Here is a 22,144-nt window from a genome sequence, read left to right on the forward strand (position 1 = left end):
TTGTATTAGGAAAAACTGTACGCTGATGTTTTCCCATCTGATATATGGAAAACCGTTTCCGAACATATGCTTCAAAAATGCAAAGAGAGAACAAAGGAAGGGCGAACCCATTTGCACAGAGGTGGGGTTCCAAAAAACAAATGCGTGGTCTGGGCGAAGGACATTTCCTTTGAAGTTCATTATCAAGGGCGTAATACGGAAGTCATCTCTTTCAGAAAATATAATGTAATTGTTACCCCGACCTTTAGTAACTTAGCGTAACGTGATAGTGGGAGATTAAAGTTTTATAATAACATCAGTTTTTATTCTGTTCATACAATTATCGCTGAAATACAAAATGCATAAACAAAAAAAAAGGTAAAAATTTCTTCAAAAAATCAAATTGCCATCACAGCTACAACTCCTTTTACCCCTACGCAATGAGACCATACCAAACGGAGTGGGAGTAAGAAACATTAGTCGGAAAAGCAATAAAAATATTCAATTCTCGAAATAATTTTTAAGTGATCCTTAAAAATTAAAGTTCCTTCATTGCCCTTCAACAAGCACATAAATCACTTCTCCTGGTTCAAGTACACTTTGCTGCTTCCTGGATTCTATTTTTCATCCAAACCATTTGGTTTTCTCTACTCAAATGCAATTTCTTTAACTTTACCTTGCTCCTACTCACATTTTCTCAACTAATCGAAGAATAAATTCTTTTTAAGAGTACCATGACAATCTTAAAAAGATTCAATAGTCTCGTTTAACCAATAATAATAATCGTTATTATTATTATTATTATTATTATTATTATTATTATTATTATTATTATTATTATTATTATTATTATTATTATTATACAATTGCATTTACTCATATTCGTACCACAGTCGTATCAATTACTTCACTTGTACTTGATTTAAATCTTGTTTTTCCCTGTCTTCTTATGTCCGTCAGTGCGAGTCCCTCGATGATGTGTTAGTTTCTAATCCGTTCCGCTTATTCTCACAACGAATTTATATACATACATACATATATCCAGTATGTATATATATTCGTATATATATAGTATATATACAGTATATATATGTGTGTGATTATATATATATATATATATATATATATATATATATATTTTCCATATCTATGTTTTTATATATATGTATATATATACAAAACACGCATATAAATATATATATAAATATATGTATATTTATATATATAGACATATACATACATACATATATACGTATATATACATACTGTATATATGTATATATTATATTATATATATATATATATATATATATATATATATATATATATATATATATACGTATATAAGCAGATAGATCGACAGATAGACAGACACATATTCACACATATATATTTACTCTTGGGACTGATGGATTTGCTGTTGATTTTACTGAAGCTTTTTCTCCCCTCTACTCGCATTCCACAAAACTTCAAAGATCTCTGATCCCAAAGATATAGCAGCAGCAGCACCATCGGTAAGATCAAAGTAGATCAAAGCCAACGACAGAAGTAAACAAAGCGTGTTTGTCATTCACTTTTTTTTTTTTACACAACGGGGTAGTGTAGGTATGAAACACTCGACCTGACTTGAAAACACTAAAAAAAAAAAAAAAAAAAAACCTCGACCTGACTGACAGCTTTCAATGTGATGAGGGCTTACGAAAATATGGACTCACGAGTCAAGTTAAAAGAGGAATGCTGTGTGTAGGAGAATACTTTTCCTTGACCAACTCGCACCTTAATGAAATTTCCAACAAACCTTAGGGGTCTGGCACAAGCGACAATGGCTGATAATGAAACTTAGGAAGCCAACTATGCTGAAAGGGGATATTCAAAGGAAGAAGGTAAGGACAGAGAGAAGAGTGGTTAACAGGAACAAAAGATGGTAAATATTTAAATAATCCAGGAACACGGAGAAGTTGTAATGATTACACCTTCTTCCTTTGGGAATGAATAGCATGAGAGAAAAATGACAGCGAATACCCTCCCTATATTCTCTCTCTCTCTCTCTCTCTCTCTCTCTCTCTCTCTCTATATATATCTCTCTCTATATATATATATATATATATATATATATATATATATATATATATATATATATATATATAGATATATATATATATTATATATAATATATGCAAATACTCGTATATGTATACATATCACATACACAAAATAAATCATACACACATACAGACAGACACAATCAACACAACGAGGAGCCAATTTCAGCGGAAATTATAGTTATTACTCAAAACAGCGTAGCACCTGATGCACTTCTACATTTGTACAGCATTTACCCTTTTTGTTCAACGCGACCAGAATGCCAAAGAACCGGAGTGCCATTCATCTCACCATACTGTTATATAATATATATACACACACATATATATGTGTGTATATTATATATATATATATATATATATATATATATATATATATATAAAAGAAACTGTACTTGCTACAACGAACCACAGTAATTCCACTGAAAAACCCAGGTAACTAAACTTATACATGCCTATTTAAAACACATCAGATAAAATACATAAACTTACTTAAAATTATCATACAAAATATATATAACTACCTAAAACATATCAGGTAAAATAAACTTACCAAAAATTATCATAGAAAATATAGAAACCTACCGAAAGCATTTCAGGTAAAATACATACACCTCCCTTCCTAAAATTATCATAGAAAATTTATAAACCTGCCTAAAACCATATCAGGTAAAATACATAAACCTACCTAAAACATATCAGGTAGAATATATAAACCTACCTAAAAACATATCAGGTAGAATATATAAACGTACCTACAACATATCATAAGAAATCTGTAAATCTACCTAAAACATATAAATATATAAACCTACCTAAAACCATATCAGGTAAAATACATAAACCTACCCAAAACATATTAGATAAAAGGAATAAACCTACCTAAAACATGTCAGGTAAAATACATAAACCTATCTACAATATATCAGATAAAATATATAAACCTACCTACAACATATCAGGTAAAATACATAAACCTACCTACACCATATCATACAAAATATATAAGTCTACCTAAAACATAAAAATATATAAGCTTACCTAAAACATATCTGGTAAAATACATAAACCTACCTAAAGCATATATATAAATTATATAAACCCACCTAAACATATCAGGTAAAATACATAAACCTACCTAAAATATGTCATATAAAATACATAAACCTACCTAAAATATGCCATACAAAATACATAAACCTACCTAAAATATGCCATACAAAATACATAAACCTACCTAAAATATGCCATACAAAATACATAAACCTACCCAAAATGTGTCATATAAAATACATAAACCTACCTAGCACAGATCAGATAAAAATTTTCAAACACAGTCAGACACCCAAAATATAAGTATAACATATCAAAATCATATAAATAATCAAACACAAGGTCACAGATACAGGAAAAAGTACTCGGAACATCAAAACAAAATAGAATTCTCGGTTACATTCATAAGATAATTAAAGAAATGGCCGTGAGTGGATAAAGGCATCCTTGAAGTGGCTTGACGAAGTTCAAGCTATGGTTTGAAATAGACAGGAGCATCGAACACATCTACGCTACAGAGTACTTTTTGCAGAGATTATGTTATGATTTTAAACAATAAATTACTGGTTTTAAACAATAAATTACTGGAACAAAAAACTGGTTATCGACTGGAAGAAACTTAAGACATTTACTTAAATAGTCTATTGTACTTAACACAAAAATCATGGTCATTAAACGTATAAAATATACGCATACTTATAAATAATCTAACCCATTAGAAGGAATGGAATGGAATATAAAATTCAGGCCAAAGGCCAAGCGTTGGGACTTATGAGGTCATTCAGCGCTGAAAGGAAAATGAGAGTAAAAAGGTTTGAAAGGTTTAACAGTAGGAAAGCCTCGCAGTTGCACTATGAAACAATTGTTAGGAGATGGTGGAAAGTCAGATGGAAGAAAGGTAATATGAACGGAGGTACAGTAAAAGGAATGGAAGGGGTTGCAGCTTGGAGCCGAAGGAACGCTGCAAAGAACCATATAACGCCTACAGTGCACCGTGTGAGGTGCACTGACGGTACTACCCTACCATATGGAGAACCCATTAGAAGGATGAAATCGCGTTTTCAAAACAAGGAAAAATATCAAAACCCAAACCTATAAAAACAATAAAATAAATAAACTGACGTATAAAGACTTGATTCTTATAAAGACCTGCTTTTTTTTCAGCAAAAATAAATCTAGGACTGTTTTAAACATCATTATCAAAGACTTTTACCCACACCACCCGTCACATCTGCCTCTCACTGAACTGGACAAAGAGAAGACGGCGATTAATTTAAAATATTATTATTTATTTCTACCAGGTGTTGCTTATTCGTCCCGAATGACACCTCTGAATTGCACTGAGTCCTTGTTGCCTGACAAGAAAGAGTGATGATGATAAAATGTAGTCTTGCCACAGGAAACGGCTTTGCTTGCACAGCTTCTGTTGATCAGATATGGTTAGACCTTGGGAGAAATATATATTTATATATATATATATATATATATATATATATATATATATATATATATATATATATATATATCTAGTATATATATATATATATATATATATATATATATATATATATAGCATATGTATATACATATAATGTATATGTGTGTGTATATCTGATCAGTATAAATATCTAACTTTCAGTTTATGTGGCTCATGATATGATTCTCTCTCTCTCTCTCTCTTCTCTCTTCTCTATCTCTCTCTCTCTCTATATATATATATATATATATATATATATATATATATATATATATATATATATATATATACACAGAGAGAGAGAGAGAGAGAAGAGAGAGAGAGAGAGAGAGGTAGAGAGAGAGAGAGATAACCAGAAAGTTAGGTATTTATTTATACTGATCTGTCATTAACTCCAACGAGAAAGCAAGCCGCCAGCAATGGAAAAATCATAGAGAAAAGGGGCCTTCTTTGGGCTAAATCTGCCTGGAGAACTTAAACACCCTTACCGGTCTCAAAGCCCCGATAAAAGATGTCGGTAGACATTACAGTTAACGTTCGTGCCTTGTAAAATGTGAAGTGATAATGAAACTTGAAACAAACCGTTACAATAACTAACAAGTAGAATATGCACCAAAGTCTCTTCGGCGTAATCAAGTTTTCCGTACAGCGTATAATGCTGTATGAAACTCTCGCCACGGCCCATGAAACTTTCAGCCGCGGCCAATGAAACTTTCAGCCGTGGCCCATGAAACTTTCAGCTACGGCCCAGTGGTGGCCTGTGTGGCTGGCACCTATAGCGGTGCTGGACGCACGATCATGGCTAACTTAAACCTTAAATAAAATAAATACTACTGAGGCTAGAGGGCTGCAATCTGGTAGGTTAGATGATTGGAGGGTGGATGACCAACATACCAATTTGCAGCTCTCTAGCCTCAGTAGTTTTTAAGATCTAAGGGTGGACAGGAAAAGTGAGGATGGACAGACAAAGCCATCTCAACAGTTTCTTCTACAGAAAACTAAAAATCCACAATTGCGTATAAGAGTAAGACTCTATTTGCCAAAATACAAAAAATGATTAAAATGGGAGCTTCCAACCGTCTGCACGACGGTCCTCTTCAGCTGAAGAAGACCGTCGTGCAAACAGTGAAAAGCTCCCATTTTAATAATTTATGTATTTTGAAAAATACAGTCTTATCATATGCATAACTGTGGATTTTTACTCATTATTTCCGGTCATAGTATAGTAATGCATCATAGATAAACCATTACAACCCACTCCATGCCACTTCCGGTGAACATAGGGTCCAAAGTCCGAGAAATATAAGATCCTTTTTCAAGTCTGCACGAGACTAATATAAAATATATTTGTTTGATGAACTTATCATAGACGCCTTTACATGGCAAGTTAATAGAGCAAAATATTGGCTTTTTTACAGATGACACCAGTGACAATAACTTTTAACGTGCACGGTAGGGTACCAGAGATGCTTAAATCAATCAATCAATATAAACTAAATTCATTTACGATGGTACAAGTACGGTTTTGCTGCACATTAAAATTGTACCAATTCCATACTTAAAAGCTATTAGAAGACATGAAACACAAATGATATTCAAAATACTGTTCCTTCCCTTGGACCTATCATTAAACGCCTTTGTTGGGTAAACAGGACCCAGCCACTTCTAACCGTACCTCCACATCCTTGACCGTAAAACTTTACCTTCCCCTCCACTATCTACAGTTACTGTACCTTAAACCGGCTCTATTCTATTTATAGCCTCGAATGAAGGAATAAAAATCAATTTATCAATGGATTAAATAATTATTCAATTAATAAACAGGCCTAGGCAGCCTCAAGTACCTAAAAATCATTGCAGAATCAAAGCGTCTAAAGCAGGAAAAATAATACCCAAGTTTCAAAGAAATCCTAAAATCTGAAACTAAGCACAAGTTAGCTTACAAGATACACATTCAGACAAGTATTTGTAAATACACACATACACCAAATACAGTATACAAAGCGTACCAGATACACACTCATTGGTATATATATATATATATATATATATATATATATATATATATATATATATATATATATATATATATATATATATATCCTCAGTAAAACAATGGTGACTCATATTAGAACGTCACAGACTTTACCTGTAATGAGGAATTTAATTTTTTTTTCAAGGAACGTGATCATGTACAATGCTTACATACTAGGCTATGATAAATCTATACACTGAGAGAGAGAGAGAGAGAGAGAGAGAGAGAGAGAGAGAGAGAGGAGAGAGAGAGAGAGATCAATGTCTACTCTTCAATATCACGTATCATCTACCTACCGGGTTTTACGAGTTCGTTAAAAGTGACGCCACCACACCCTCCTCTTCCCCGCCAATTCGACCAAGGCTATACAATGGCTGAAGGGGGGTGTTGATTCAAGGGTAACTTTCTACACCAGTTTCTTCCCTCTCTGTCTGTCTCTGTCTCTCTCTATTTACGATCTCCTCAACTACTTCCTTCTAGAATTTTTCCTGCTAATATTACCTCTTCGCAATTGTTATTATTCCTTGTGAGTTTTTGCAATGGTGTAAAGTCATGCTGTTGCTTAGCGAATCGGGCTGAGTGGAAGTCTGTTTAAAATGGCAGGTATCTCTCTCTCTCTCTCTCTCTCTTCTCTCTCTCTCTCTCTCTCTCTCTCCCTCTCTCTTTCTTCTTCTTCTTCTCTTCTTCTTCTTCTCTCTCTCTCTCTCTCTCTCTCTCTCTCTCTCTCTCTCTCTCTCTCTCTCTCTCTCTCACACACACACACACACCACAAGTTTCTCTTCAGTTAGCAGACATCTTTGAATTACATTACGGAGTCGTATGAATTCTGAAATGGCATGAGAGCGTGATTCTGACATATTCCGAACTGACATAAACCTTGCACTTACATACCTTCAGTGAAAGTAAAGGTCAGTATCACAAATGTTCATTCCCACTACATTTAAATACACAAGAGCAGACAGTGGTGAGAGCAACTTGGCCAGTGCATAAACTAACTTGTACACATTATCATTTACATTATTATTTTTTTTTTTAATTCTGCCGCAGAATCTCCAGATTTCACTTGTACACATCACGGTGAGTGAGGTTTTACCTAAATATGTGATTGTATTTTAACAAAATATCTCAAGAACATAAAAATGAATGTTTATGATTCTAATAAAAACATTCATTTAGTGACTCCTTTTAGACGATAAATTCTTGGTGGATTTGGATGAAGATTTAAATGTGATTTTTGCTGCGGCAATTAGCTGAATCTTCATGACATCAATAAAGATTTCACTGGTTTTACCATCCCTAACGTCCAAAAGTGTATCATTTAGAGTGTATCATCCAAAAAATTTTCTTACCAAATTTCATCAATATCTATTCATCCGGTTTCCACATATTTATTCACGTTTATACACATACCTACACAATCACATGCAGACACCGTCAAAAACATTACTTTATCAAACATAATCAGCAGAAGTAACACACATTCTGTTGCTGGGACTATCAAATAAAAAAAAAACTCACAAACAGAAACATACACAAAAAAAAGTTTTCACAAAAAAATTGTACAAGCAATGGTAAAATAACAACAACACCAGCGATAACAGTAACAATAATCGGTGTCTTTGACCTAACATAAGTAATTTACTTCCTAAGAGAGAAAAAATGTAATCGAGTGTTGTCTTGACAAGTTTCAAGATGCCCTTGATTAAATCGCCGAAAAGGAAATTATTCCATCATATAAAGCAGCATTTTTAAGCCTCTCTCTCTCTCTCTCTCTCTCTCGATATAAATTATATATATATATATATATATATATATATATATATATATATATATATATATATATGTATATGTACCAGCTGTCGGGCTGGGTAGTTAAACAGTGTCTAGTTGACACATTTCAATATGTGTCATAGTACTGGACCTGTCCCCAATTAGCTGTCGGTCTAGGAAACAGGAGATCAGCGCCTACCCTATGAGCCACAGAGGCCCAGGTGACTTTAACTTCTTTAACTTAATATATATATTATATATATGTATATAGATAATTATATATATGTATATAGATAATTATATATATATATATATATATATATATATATATATATATATATATATATATATATATATTGTGAGTGTGTATTCTGAAATATTAAAAAGTAGTGAACTTTGTTACGAAGTATACTAACGTTCCCTCGGCTTGTAAACACTGTTAAAACACGAAAGGTCAAGTCAGTTTACCTAAACAATGCAACACTGAAATATGCCCGTGGCTCGTGACATGTATGCCTATGTACAATCCTAAGGCTGAGGTGTACGTAACACATGGCTAAGACCCAGCAGATTGAGGAAATTTCTTCTTGGTAGCAGCGGAGTCTCTGTAAGGTTAAAATCAACCAGTTTTTACCTTTGCAGTACGTACAGGATTCAAACATCCTGCGAGATACACACCAAATGGCTGGAGTCTTGGGGCTGTGTCTAACCATTTGTCTATTGTTGTATGAAATACAAGAGGAACAATAATGCATTCCATTTTGCTGAGGTTTCCAAAATGGCAAGACATGCATGGCAGTAGATATGTTTAATGAGTAAAAATATATGTTATGGCCTTCGATGAAAACTAAATGCTCCGTACCAGGATAACCACAGTGTGATTTTTCTTTATATGGCAGAACAAGTGGGTGGAACATATATTAGCGTTTGAGGCAGTTTGATGATAAATAGATAGTTCCGGAGGATAGGGTCGTCAATAGTGCGAATAATTCTTTCGAGCTACGAAAATGAAACCCATAAAATTATGGAGACAGAAGAGCAGAAGTGTAAAAATAATTGGGAAACTAAAGAGTTAATGCAAGACAGGTTAACTTGCTTGTACAACCTAGTTAAAAGTAAACGACGGACGGCTGATGAGGCCTTTGTGCGGATACAGGTGTTCATCTTGTTTGAGCAGATGTGATAGGTAAAATATGAATCAAAGTTTCCCGTGCCAATTCAGCATCAGTGGCCATGGTAGCCATAACGACAGAAACTTCAGTTTCATGTGGTTTGGTCACATAAAGAGAATGTGAGAAGCTACATTTTCAAAATCTCGTATAACTCAAAGTATCAGGAGGAAGGGTAGAAGACGAACTATAAGAAAGGAAATTGGATGTATCACTGATGAAGCTTCTGTATAGGTGCCCAGGATGAGCAGGCTATGAAGCTGGGGATGTTCTTTGCATAGGACGCTTATCCTTGAATGAACACTTGACATATACGACAAGATGGACCAACAATTTTCGGGTGCATTAGCCATAGCATTACAATGAGTGAGGACAGGTCTGTCAATCGGTTATACGGTACATAACTCAGAAGTCTTGTGAGGATTTGAATAGATAAACAGAACATACTCGAGAGACAGCGTGGTAGGAAAAATTAAAAGATAATAATAAAAATCCCTTACATCCAGAAGAGTGGGGATTTAAAATTACCATCAGAGAGAAAAACATAAAATCTTCATTAACTATCAAGCTGTTTTAACAAAAAGGAAATAATGATATCAGTGGAGAGGAGAATATCACTACAAGACAGTCTACCGCCTTACTGTACTTTCTTCCGCTGATGTATTTTGTATTTCAAATTATAAGCTGGGATTCCCAATTTTTAATCAGTTATCCCTAAGGACGATAACCAATTATAGAAAGCTTAGACTTCCATTACAATAAATACTATTAAGTCAAGGTAAGGCAAAACTTTTTATACCGAACGAAAATGATGAACTATAAGACAAGATGAAAACATTAAGAGAAGGCAAAAGTGACGACAAAATTACACGCACTTCAACGACCAAAAATAGAAAATCATCAGTTTTGAAGAGCTTACCAAGATACTTAAATGTAATTGATTTGGAAACGTTCTCCAGCCAATTCAAAGACTGCGCAGAATAGTAATAATCAAATCATCCTACCGATATATAACAATTAGTACGTGAAAAATACGAAGGGAAATGGTAGGAATCAATATAAGCAACGGACATGCAGCTCGAAAACTAGTAACAAAATCACTAAATATATTCATGACACATCCTAATGAACGTTTTTGCACCGCCCACATACACATATACACTTACGACCTGAATCATGAGCATGCAAAAATAAGAAAAAAAAGGGAAGTATTACCGAAATCTTTATGCATTTTTTCAAAGTATACTTAACGGCAAATACGCATTCATGACGCACTGTATGACTCATATAATTATCAACCTCATGGACTAATACAGATGTCGGCAGCGTTGGAAGTTTTCAACATCGATACACAACCTCCACACACTTTTCAAGGTTTAAACAAAGAGTGACAAAGACATGTATTTACGACCAATCCTAATATATTTGCACGAAGTGCTACGATTAATAGATACGTTATGTGTGAAGAAAACCTCTGAATATACACGACATAAAAAAAAAAGCATAAACAACAAAACCTAACGAGTGTATACATGACCTCAAACGTATTTACAAACACACACTGGCGCGCACATGACCCAAAACACGTAAACGCGCTATAAGGCACTCTTTACACCCTGGCGCCTATATCAATCCCCCCTAGCCACCTGCCTCACTCTGGCCCCCCTCACCCCCATCCCGCAGCTCAAATCAAACAAACACGAGGAAAAATGATGAATCCGAATGGCATTGACATCTATCAGCGACGAAGGTAGCTTTCACGAGGAGTCTGGGGCTTCCCCGTTCCACAAGGTTAAAGTGATATACTTATTCTACTGAGCCCAGGTCTAAACTGAGGGTCTTCAACAGAATGTTTATCATGTTCTGTTCATCTGTCACGCTGATGTTTCTCTCTCTTCTTCTTCTTGGTTCAAGTGATATTCGTATTCTTCTAAGCCCAGGTCTAAACTGACGGCCTTCAACAGAATGCTTATATTCTCTCTCTACGATTATCTGATTATCTCTCCTCTTCTTCTTTCTCTTTTCTCTTTCTTCTTTTTTTCTTTCTTCTCTTCTCTTCTTTTCTTTCTTTTTTGTTTTAAAGCGATGATATTCATATTCTTCTAAGCCCAGGTCTAAACTGACGGTCTTCAACAGAATGCTTACATTCTCTCTCTATATCACGTTGATATTCTCTCTCTCTCTCTCTCTCTCTCTCTCTCCCCTTCTTCTTCTTCTTCTTGGTTAAAGTGATAAACATATTCTTCTAAGCCCAGGTCTAAACCGAGGGTCTTCAATGGAATGCTTATATTCTCTCTCTATCACGTTGATATTTCTCTCTCTCTTTCTCTCTCTCTCTCTCTCTCTCTCTCTCTTCTTCTTCTTCTTTCTTTTTCCCTCTCTTCTTCTTCTTCTTCATATGAGATGTATCTGCATTCAATTACATGTACTGAACTGCTAACTTTGCATCTCTTACTCTCAATGTGTGTGTGTGCGTGTGTGTGTGTGTGTGTGTGTGAGAGATGCTTACACAAACTACTTGTCTCGTCTGTGATTACATTTTGTTTGCGTGTGTGTGTGTGTGTGTGTGTGTTAATTTACGCGCATATACGCATCTTACACACACGAGGTAAAAAGCACAATATTCCAATCACCAGGTAAAAAAGCACAATATTCCAATCTAATAAACACATAGAATTTCCCAGCGCTTGCGAAAACATAAAACGCGGACGATGATGATAAAGGAAAACCTGAGCTGAAAACAACAAATATTTTCATCCCCCAGAATGCCGTAATGTTGACTAATTTCCGATTGCAATAGCGGGGCTTCCAGACTTAACTGCTGACCTCGGACATTGCAGTCACAGCAGTCACAAGTAATATTATGCAATGTTGCAAAAACCTCAACGAGTTTAAAATAGTTGGTAGAGTTGCATACTAGTGTGGTGTTCCCGTAATATGCCTATTATGTTATAAGGGTTAATATACGAAATATCTAGTAGGCAGCTGTTCCTTAAAATGCGTAGAGAATGAAAAATATAACAAAAAATATTTGACTTTATGAAGTAAAATCAGTAACTCTTCACTTTAACTAACCAGAAATGCATGAAAATCTTGTTGTTGTTGTTATTATTATTGTTGTTGTTATTATTATTATTATTATTATTATTATTATTATTATTATTCAAATATTCTCAACTAATGAAATACATAAAAAAGGCCGTTAATTTACAGATGAAAGTTCTTCAGAACATAAACCACAAACGAGTATATAGAAAAGCAAGTAAATGACGAAAACAAAAACACACCATTAAATGTGTCAATAAACAACACTACAACTAAAGTGAACTAAGGAAACGGTACAGGGAGCTCTAAAATTGCATTTCATCTTGCACGAAATTTATGCGCAACAAAATCAATAGCAGCCAGGAAGACATCCGGTAAAGGGAATGAGAGACAAGTGGATCTCGACTATTATTATTATTATTATTATTATTATTATTATTATTATTTAGTTTAACAAGACTACTGAGTTGCATTTCTAGCCTCTTTGGTCCCGCCCGATGGAAATAATGAGGTAAGTAAAGTTAAAGAAGTTGGGCAGCTAAGTAATGAGATAACAAAGAGCGAATGAAAAATATATGGAGATACACAATATAGCTGGGTAAGGAGTGGGGGGGGGGACTGCAAGGAACACTGTAAACAGTGTGCCACACAAGGCACACCGTAAGCGGCATCCCACTACATGGTTGGCACAGGTACAATGGCATCGTGGTACAAAACAGAACACGAGTGCAGACGCTCTACCAAGCGAGTAGCACGCACCATTTCTAGAAGGCCAGAGACCAAAAGCAATAACAGAAGTTCCCGGCAAACACGACATCTCTCTCGACGATGCTCAAAATCATAAATACCACTGCTGAAAATAAAGAAAACCACAATGTCGGATAATCTTTTCTGAAAAAATAAAATCATATCCGGTGAGGCTGCCGACGCCCAGGCCTGAGAACAAAACATTTATCAACCAGAACAAAGTACTGAAAATGAAAGAACACAAAACTATTTCTTTGTGAATAATATTTTGACTCTCATGACATTCTTTTTCCATTGTTCTCAGTGGAATGTTTGTAAATGGAAAACAGAGTCTCCCTTGGCGATTTTCAACGACGACAACTGCCAACAGAGCCCTGTGGGGAATGTATCTTTCTGTTCCCAGAATTAACTTTACACTCTTCTTAGACCTCAATGTGACCCATTACCGCTCACACAGGACTCATATGAAATGTCAGAAGTCACCAATTATTGAATTTGGTATGAAGTTACAAGGCCCTGACCACCTAACACAAATTGTCTTAGTAACTTACGTGGCAACAACGTCTGGCACTCATTGCTGGTCATCCATCCAAATAATGACCACACCCAACTTTATTTACCTTGACTGACGAAAGATCATCTAAGCCACAAACATCCTACCGTCTGGCATCCACCCATTCAAGCATTGACCAATCCTAACGCTGTTTACCTTTAATGATTATAAGAACGGTTAGGTAGCGGACGTGTTCCTTCGGAATGTTTGTACTTTAACGTTAGAAATATATATCAATTGAAATTAGTCAACAGGTTCTCACATACTTCTGAGAAATTTTTATTCGTATACAAGTCCAGTTTGTTGAGTTCGCATCAACTTTTCTTCCGACAGTTTTCTCTGAATCTTTACAACTTTTCTTTCCCACAGTTTTCCTGAGTCAACAACTTTTCCTAAAAGCTCTCTGGAGCCATTAACTTTTCCCACAATTTTCCAGTCTTACATTTCTTCCCACACTTATCCGGAGTCTTACAACTTTTCTTCTCACAGTTTTCCGGAGTCTTACAACTATTCTTCCCACAGTTTTCCAGGGTCCCACAACTTTTCTTCCCATAGTTTTCCAGAGTTTCACAACTTCCCAGTTTTCAGGAGTCTCACAACTTTTCTTCCCACAGTTTTCCGGAGTCTTACAACTTTTCTTCCCATATTTTCCGGAGCCTCACAACTTTTCTTCCCACAGTTTTCCGGAATCTCACAACTTTTCTTCACACAGTTTTCCGGAGTCTCACAACTTTTCTTCAGTTTTCGGAGTCACAACTTTTCTTCCCAGGTTTCCGGAGTCTCACAACTTTTCTTCCCGCAGTTTTCCGGAGTCTCACAACTTTCCTTCCCATCAGAGGCTTTTTATATTGATCCATTTTTACGAATTCTTCCAATGAACCCCGCTGCTTTCCCTTGGCCCTTCTTTTATCTTTAAGCTTGGGTTATATAGGCATTAGGTTGATCGCTCCACTGGCCTCGTCATTAAAAAAACATTCTACATTGGTGCTCCCTCCCTGCTAAACCTACGCAATCAGATGAACAAACGGGCGTGAAGAGAAAGGAAAAAAAGAGAGCGACAGCAAGAAGAGGGACTTTGGTCACATGACCGAAACAGGAACGACAGAAAAAAATTAAGTAGGGCACAATTTTTCTTTTATATTTCTTACTTTTTTTTATTTCGTTTATCATCTGTTTTTTTATCACTCATACTTTTTATTCACTGTTTTCAGTGGAATGTTGGCGGTCGGTCAACAAAGAGTGAATTTTCCTCACATTAAATAAATCTTCAAGATCTGATCGATGCGTCTGAGTATCAAAAATACTAGATACTTTCCAATAATATGTATGAAGACGGAAAACATTTCTGCCCGTCAGCTGAATAAGGACTAAATTAGTCTATCAGGCAAAAATATAACCATTAAACCAGTGCTAATAACTGCATAATGAAGTTATGATAGACAGACAGACAGATAGATAGATAAGCCTGTCATGAAAACTAATATTTGTTATAAAACTCAATATCCATCAGGAGAACATATATCACTACAAATCAAGTACAAATAATTAAACTTGGAGAGAGAGAGAGAGAGAGAGAGAGAGAGAGAGAGAGAGAGAGAGAGAGAGAGAGAGAGAGAGAGAGGAGACACATGGGTTTTGCTATAAAACACAGGCTTCAAAGAGATAAAAAAAAAAGTTGCTCTAAGCTCCCATTCACTGACATGAGAAAAAATTTTGGGTCAGGTAGCCAAAAAATTAGTTACAAGTTTTTGTCCATTTAAATTTACGCACTTTTTGTTTCAACTTGGTATAAAAAATATATAAAATAAGAAAAAATTGTGCTGGAAATGTCACCCAAAATTTCTTTTGAAATCATATGACTAAAAATTTTAAAACCTATAAAAGGCTGTGCACATTTTGAGTCTATTTTGTATATGGCGGATTTCGGACCTCGTAGTGACTATACGCCGCTTGCACCAGACTGTTAACGTCTGTTGGTTTCAGTATCACCCACCTCCTTCATCCGAGATTGGCCCCTCCATGATTAAATCCACTATCATGGGAGAATTTTCTTGTATAACAAATAAATGTATTATGAACATTCACAAAGTGAAAACACTCCGACGTTAAACTGTATACTTAATAAACAATATTACGTGTGACTGAAGTTCGCGTATTGTAAATGGTAAAGAAGAAATTGAGAAACAAGAACAGGCTACAAGAAAGCTGATGGAATGTAATGAGCAGCTTTAGGGAAACGTAGTGGATATTTTCCAGTGAACAAGTTTTACATTTCAAAGCCTATTTGGCCGTGAGGTTCAATATACATCCGCAGTTGTTCCTTTTTCCCACCAGCTATTTCATCGTGATGATAAATGATGCTGTATATGTGAATGTTACAATAACTGGCAATTAAAATCAACCGGAAGTTAACTGCATTTCATTAATTCATATAGCAGGTTTCTGTTCCACACTTGACGAATATGATCTTTATATACATACATACATTACATACATGAGTACATTGTATATATATATATACATTATATATATATATATATATATATATATATATATAATAATATATGCGCAAACACATATACATATATCTACAGATTATACATATATATATATATATATATATATATATATATATATATATATATATATATATATATATATATATAGTATTACTAGTACTCCCAGCTGACCTTAGGCTTATATCAGCAGAAATATAAACACACTGTTTGAAAGCTCCATCATAATTCTTTATGACGCTTACAACAACACATATTTCATGAATAATATCTGTAATGAGTTCACAGAAATGTGTTAGAATAGGTTTCCACTTAAATGAGAAAGAAGTATTGCCAAAAGCTTGAAAAATACTGGTCAAAACTTCATCTTCCAATACATTCAAACGCATTTTTCAGCATGTCACTGAATGAACTACGATCAGATGAAGAGAGAGAGAGAGAGAGAGAGAGAGAGAGAGAGAGAGAGAGAGAGAGAGAGAGAGAGAGAGAGAGAAAGTGCAGCGAATTAATGAGCCTCAGGGCTGTCTAGTCCGACTGCTTTGGACAGTTTCCTGAAGAGGCTGAATTTTATTCCCAAGCTCCAACACAATACTTGGTAACAATTTAAACACTGTTAGCAACAGCAGGGTTTCCTTGTGTACATGTGCAAGTGTTTTTGTATGTATACACGCCTCTTGGTACTGTCTGAAGGGTCGTTAATTTTCCCGACCAAGGTTAATTTAAACGGTTTTGCTCGTCATGCTGTAAAAAAAAAAAAAAAGTGACTTTCTCATTCCGGAAAAAGAAGGCCTCATTCAATTTCAGTGTCTTTACAGGTGCGCAACTCTTTTCCTCAATAAGGAGAGAACTTCTCAGTTGTTACCTGTGGGTGGTTATCGCACATTTTTTTACCAAATGGCGATTGCAAGCTATGCAACGATTAGCGAGAAATTATTCATGTGTATTATTGTTTTGTTTAAGTAGCTTTCAGCTGACCACATGAAAATATACGATGAATTTATGAGGACTTTGTCACTTTCATTCATAAAATTTTTCGCCGGTGCAGAAAGGGCTTTTAATGCTATATCTTTCATATTAAATTTCCGGTTAACACATTAAGCATATCATTATGGCAGATTTTAAACAAGATTTGATGAAAAATAAAAGCAATGTATGATACTGGTATAGCCTAAATGAGTACTATTGATACTGATATAAGTAAGTATTATTGATGCTGATATCAGTATTATTTTCCTAGCTAGGGAACACAAATACAAAAAATTACATACAAAAAATTATTTAAAGTAATGCTAGAAAAGGATAAAATGGAAAGACGAAAAAACTGTTACCCTAAAGCCCATATAAACTTTAAACCTCCACTTAATTTCAAGGCCCCCCACAGTGACGCTCAAAAATAGCCAAGCTTCATAAGTATTCAGCATTTTCAACCTAAAGCTTCATTTGCATTCAAGACCCTTTTCAACATAAACACACGCGAAAGAAAACGGGGTGTTCACTCTTCAGGGGTATCTGACCTTGACATACTTCAGGATGAAAATCAGCGTCTATCGTCAGTAATACGTCTCTCTCTCTCTCTCTCTCTCTCTCTCTCTCTCTCTCTCTCTCACGTTAGACTGGTTCATGTTAGTTTCACCATCGTCTGTCTTCATCTCGTAGCAATGGCTGGATTTTTTCTCAGTTCAAAAATTTCTTCTATATTAGCTTTTGTCTACAAATTTCTGTTGATTCTTTCAATGCTCCTTTTACTTCCAAGAGTTCTTGCTGGTGGTCAACTTTTACGATTATTATATCTGTACTCTCTCTCTCTCTTCTCTCTCTCTCTCTCTCTCTCTCTATCAAGTTAGCAATTCCTCAATCCACAATTCCAACGCTCTCTCCTTCTTCCCCAAAGTTGATAAACGATACACGTCTACCTTTCAGAGCAGCTGGCTTGCCTTGCAGGAGAACAGGGGTCAGATGAACTACCTGACCAAAACAAGGTGGTTGTGTTGGTAGAACAACAAGTTGTGATGTATTAAGGTTGAGATTTATGATTCAAGCTCCAGACGCTCAATTTTCCAATACTGGTTTACAAGAGGGTGAAGCGAAATTTGAAGCTAAATTAATGCAAGAATGTACGAATAAGGTACAACGCTGATATTTAGTACATATGATTTGAATTTAAAAGCAAATGTTAGTTTATATATATATATATACTGCATATATATACTGTACATACATAGACATATATATATATATATATATATATATATATATATATATATATAATATATTATAAGTGTGTGTGCATGTGGGGAGAGACGGGGGTGGGGACGGAGGGGGCTTAAGAACATACCAACACAGCAGACACTACCACATTTATTCAATAACAAATGAATCAGCGATGAACTGAACCCCCATCCCTAAACTACACCAGTAATATATCCTACAAACAGACCTTGTGGATAGTAAAGCCTTTTGGTTCTAATTTAATACATCTACCAAACTCACTGTTACCAGCATATGCCCTAATATTCTCAATAAACGTCAGAACCACTGGCATTATTTATGCATATATGTTAAAATATTTACTTCAGATATATTAAATTATTTATTCTCATTATTCCACAAATATCACACAATCACTCCAATAACGCACGCGAGCATATGTGCTTCAAAATGTGAATGATCACCAAATGATGGGCATTATATTACCTTAGCTTTTCAAAGATTTAGCATTATTGTATGTGCATGCAACTAAATATACATATATACTGTATATAATATATATGTGTGTGTATGTAACTAAATTATATATATATATATATATATATATATATAAATTATATATATATATATGTATATATATATGTGTATGTATGTATGCATGTATGTATGCATGTATGTATATATATATATATATATATATATATATATATATATATATATATATGTATATATATATAGTCTGTGTGTGAATGTGAATGACTCTTATTATTCTTTTCTTTTAATTTTCCCTTCCAGTGAATGGATATTTTATTCTGTGGCACCTGTTTACAAGCTAATGCCCTTTAGGACTTATTCCTGAATAATGAATAATAATAATACACAATACATAATAATAATAATAATAACAATATGACGATAATGATAATGATGACACCGAAAAAAATTGAGAAAAGAAATTTATGGAAGCAAAGCAACGAATACATTGAGCAGTAATGAATACCTTAAGAGAAGACTGACATTCCACAGAACTCTCACTTTACACGTCAATTTTATTTTTAAATATTCTCCCCTTCTCTCTCTCTCTCTCTCTCTCTCTCTCTCTCTCTCTCTCGATGGCTCAGGAATAGACACTAGAAACTGCAACACCTGGCGATATCGCTCCTTGATACAGAACTATGATAATCTACGATGCCCAACGATAGTCAACGAATACTGATATTGCATTCGAATGAACTATTATAAGAATGAATGATATATATATATATATATATATATATATATATATATATACACACAGTATATATGTATATAAACATATATATAATATATATATAAAAGTGAATATTTGTATATTTGTTTGTCCACCACAGAAATCCAAACCGCTTGAGAGACACGGACAAAATTTTGCAAACGGCCTGTCTGTCACCCCAGAAAGGTTTATAACTCAAAATCTAACCCCTACCCCGTGACAGACATACACATACAGACAAAACAAATTAAATTTTCGTTTTTAAGTCACCTTTTCCTTAAGTTTTCTGGGTTTATTCTCATTTTTCAACTGATGCTTCCCCTTTTCTTATAGCTCCACCAGAAGTTTGATTAACCTACAACAATATATCCCCTATAACATAAATTTTTTTATCAGAATTTATGTGAATTTTGATAATAATTTATGATAATAAATATAATTATTTATTACCTTGATAAAATCCACACTGAAAACCTAAATCGATAATTACTTTCCGTAGGAAGCGAAGCCGAGTCCGCGCATGCATAGTGGCTAAACGTGGCTAAACGCGACGCTTTCAACCAGCAGAAACCACTACCAAACGCACTCACTCTCTCTCTCTCTCTCTCTCTCTCTCTCTCTCAAACACTTTGGAGCGAAATCTATAATTCTAGATTAAAACTTTACAAGAATGTAGACTATTACATTTAGAAGTGTTTTCTGAAAGGCGCTGAGGTGGGTAAATGCATAGATGCAAATAGACAAATTAAGAAATGGCAACTACTGCACTTGGAGTAACTCGCAGTGCCCACAGCTTACACAACACACCAATTTTTTGGATTAACAGTCAGTAAACAAACAGATTCTATATCTCTCCACCTCTCTCTTCATACTTACACATAAACGCAAATGTTATTAAGAATTATTTATTTAAAATTGATTATTTTGTTATAATCTTTTCTTAACAACCACAGTGCATTAAATTTAATACTAGAGCATAATAAAAAAAATACGTCGAAAGGAAATTAACTGTAGGCAACTTGAAATAAGATAGGTGAAACATATTGACAAAACTGATTTCACTGGCTTAATAGGCAGTAAACAAACAGATTCTATATCTCTACCTCTCTCTTTTCATTAAACAATAACTAAATGTAATCTATTTGAGCAATTAAATGGAACAAATATAAAACCCTATTGAAGGCTCTACAAAAAACAAGATAAACCGCTCTCTCTCTCTCTCTCTCTCTCTAACACTAGACATTCATGTATACACAGCTTTACGAGCCTAAATTAAAACTTACTTTTTAATTAATATCAAGTAATAAAAAATACATAAGACGCTGACCTCATACAATGTTTTCATGTGGGAAATAACCACTCGGAAAAAAAAAGGTTAGAGAGTACAACTACTTTTGCAAAATAAAGAAATAAAAATTAAGGGAAAGCTCCATATATACAATCACTATCTGTCAAGTCTAAAAAATGGTCGAACTTTCATATTAGCCGGTTTCAAGCGAAGCAGAATTATTATTATTATTATTATTATTATTATTATTATTATTATTATTATTATTATTATTAACGCTCATCCTAAACAGGCTTAAACGGCCATCCACTTGAAAAAGGGGAAAACAAAGATAATGAAAAAATATGCAATATGATAATTAATAATTAAGTGCAACGTAGGCCAGGAAATCTAATGGTAGTCCTACACGATCAACTTATTGGAGCAATATTACCGTGACAACGATTTGCTTTAAAATTTAGCATCAATATTGTGTAAAAACCACCCAAAATAGGCTACACCACAGACGATCAAAATTTTGGCGCAGTACTATAAACGGGACATCCCCTTTGACAGTCTAGCCTAGTATACCCTTCAGACTACGGTTCTTTAAAGTAATATTGCAACCTCTTTTAATCTTAGGAAGAATAGTATCAAGACCTCTTCCATAGTTTTCAGAAGAAACAATAAAATAAGAATTCCTCAAGCACTTTGATTTCCTATCGGAACAGTTTTAAAAGCGCTCAACTTCCGCAAAACACCAAGTACAAGACCAAAATTCGGACTCTGTCCGGTATTTCCAACTGAATCTAACACACTGTTGCTAAAGACACGGATATCTATATAATATACATACAGTATGTATATATATGTATATATACATAGACATGTATGTGTGTATGTATGTGTATAAACATAAGTAATATGTATATTCCATAGCTATATATAAATATAATTTATATATATGTAATATA

At 34.4% G+C, this 22,144-nt stretch overlaps 1 long non-coding RNA gene across 1 annotated transcript in view; it reads right to left on the minus strand.

The window, feature by feature from the left end:
* The window catches only part of LOC136849727 (uncharacterized), a 495,400-nt gene that overhangs the window by 440,446 nt on the left and 32,810 nt on the right, over nucleotides 1-22,144 (minus strand). The gene's annotated exons all lie outside the window — the stretch shown is intronic.

This window comes from Macrobrachium rosenbergii, chromosome 2 (assembly GCF_040412425.1).
Source record: "Macrobrachium rosenbergii isolate ZJJX-2024 chromosome 2, ASM4041242v1, whole genome shotgun sequence".
Lineage (NCBI taxonomy): Eukaryota > Metazoa > Arthropoda > Malacostraca > Decapoda > Palaemonidae > Macrobrachium > Macrobrachium rosenbergii.